We start from the raw sequence: 2,301 nt of genomic DNA, 5'->3' as shown, positions 1-2,301 counted from the left end.
TGTAGTTCAGCTTTATGGAGCTGTCTAGTTTATTTCCCCTAAAATCACATCTGAAGTAGGTGTGTCAACTATTGTCTGAGAGATAAAAGTTGGCTATTTTCCCTCTTTTTCTTTTGTGGTGTTTGTTTGTTTGATTGATTGCTTGTTTTTGAATGCTGGGAAAGGAGTCCAAGGCTTTGTGGCACATATTCTATGACCGAACTATATCCCTGCCTTAAAAAAAGTTTAGAATTTTCTTTCATTAAAAATATTTTAATCCTTTGAGAACGCTGCACAGTGTGAATCACCTTCACTCTCCTCCCGTCGACTTTTTGAAGACTCATCTTTGCTTTTTCCACCCATAGAACTGTATGTCCTTATCTTTTTCCATCAAGGCCTATTTGTGCTGTCCAAATAGTCTTGGGTGTGGCCTTCCACTGGGGCCTGGTTGGTGGATATACCTTTAAGAAAACGATGCTTCTTCTCCCACAGTGTAAGCACTGTCAATTAGCCCCTTAGCCAGCAGTGAACCTTCATGATCACCTCTCCTCTCCATACTACTAATGGCAAGGCTTGGGCTTGTATGGACACCTGGGCTCCCCTGTGCACCATGTCACAGGCACTATGAAGTCACGTGTGTAGCTCTCCTGCTCGGTCACAGGAGACATCGTTCCTCTTGAGTAATCTACCACCTTTGGTTCTTACATTCTTTCTGCACCTTTTTTTCTAGACCATTTTAATATTTTTGACTATTATAAACACATTTCTTCATAATTGCATGCTTCTTACAAAACTAAAAATAATTTCCCAAGCTAGCACTTATAAATATTGTAAACCTTTGAGGCAGAATAATGACTTTTATACCTCCAAGACCCCACAACTTAATAAACACGACCTGAAACTGGTTAAAGAGAACATTGCAGATATGGTTAAATTAAAGACCCAGACATGGGAAAATATTTTGATTAGTTGAGTGAACCCAATGTATCCACTTAGATTTTTTTTTAAATTTATTGATTCTTTGCGAGTTTCATATCTGAATCTCATTCATCTCCTTGTCGTATCTGCACTTTGCCCTTGCAAAGTCCCACCCAACCTAAAACACACTCACAAAACCAACAACAACCAAAACAAAACATAGACATCTCATGGGGGAAGCTGTAGTGTGTCACGGTGTGTCCTACGGTGTACCCCTCTGTCCATACAGAGCCAGCTCCACTATGCTGCTCTGTCAAGGCACACTCTCCCAAGCGCTGCAGCCTGTGAGGGGCTGAGTCAGCTCTTCTGCTCTCACACCCTCAGGGCTGGCTCACTCGTGCCCCCTCAATCAGGAACAGCCCTACTGTGCTGCCTAGATGAGGTGCAGGGCCTGTTTTCCTGAGCGCTGCAGATGGCGAGGGACACAGTCCACTTCTCCTGACTGCCACAGTCGGTGAAGGGCAAGGGAGGGAAGGCATGACCTGTTCACCCTTGCCACCTCATGGCAGGTGACTGGTGAGACCAGCTCTTGTCCTTGGGGCAAGAGCTCCCATACTCTTGCCCTTGGCGCTGGCTCTCCTGCAACCCTGCTGCCAGGGTCAGTTCCCCTGTGTTGTGAAGGGTGCAGGAACTGCTCTCCTGAGTGCTCCAGCTAGTGAGGGGCAGGGATAGCTCTCACAAGCTCAAGGCTGTTGGCAGCAACACCAGGTGGGACCTAGCCTTGGATGCAGGTGCCATGGCTAAGCAGTCACAACAGGCTACTTTTCTCCACCCTTGAACTCCAGTTCCATCTCTCTTTATAAGTCTCAAGCTGTTCTACCTCTCCTTCTCTTCCAGCTGAGCACCGTATCCTCACACTTCGTGGTGGCTCGTGCTGCAGGCTGACCATGCAGGTGGAGAGGCCTTGTGTGACATCCTCCATCTGTGCTGCGTGGTATGGTGCCAAGTGGGTGTCTATGGCCTACCTGTGCCAGGGGCTGGAGGGCAGGTCTGTGGTAGCATGGTGGTCTGCAGGTCTATGTCATCCTCCCATGCTTCACTGCTTGGATTTGATTGATTAAGTCCTAGGCATACGACAGCTTTGGTCACCAATCCATCCATCAAGCTAGGAAGAACAAAGGACTGCCATCTGCTCTGCCCCTCACTGATATAAGAACACCACTGCCAACAAGGTGTCTCTTTGCCCATTGCCTGCAGGGACCACTTGGATTTGAAAAAACAAAAACAAAAACAAAAACACACTATTTTGATTGTGGTCAGAGGGCGTTTAGAATGTATAATCATTAACAGGATGCAGTAGTGTTAACTGGGAAGACAGATACATTGACCCAAAGACAAGAATGT

At 46.5% G+C, this 2,301-nt stretch overlaps 1 non-coding gene across 1 annotated transcript; it reads right to left on the bottom strand.

The window, feature by feature from the left end:
• Nucleotides 1–2,012: 2,012 nt before the first annotated feature.
• LOC114635472 lies at nucleotides 2,013–2,159 on the bottom strand. The gene has a single exon (XR_003713475.1). It is a non-coding gene; the product is annotated as a small nucleolar RNA SNORA48 (small nucleolar RNA).
• Nucleotides 2,160–2,301: the final 142 nt, after the last annotated feature.

Source organism: Grammomys surdaster, unplaced genomic scaffold (genome assembly GCF_004785775.1).
Source record: "Grammomys surdaster isolate TR1022 unplaced genomic scaffold, NIH_TR_1.0 106154, whole genome shotgun sequence".
Classification (NCBI taxonomy): Eukaryota; Metazoa; Chordata; class Mammalia; order Rodentia; family Muridae; genus Grammomys; species Grammomys surdaster.
Note: the sequence above shows the minus strand (reverse complement) of the source record. Positions and strands in the feature narration are given on the sequence as shown.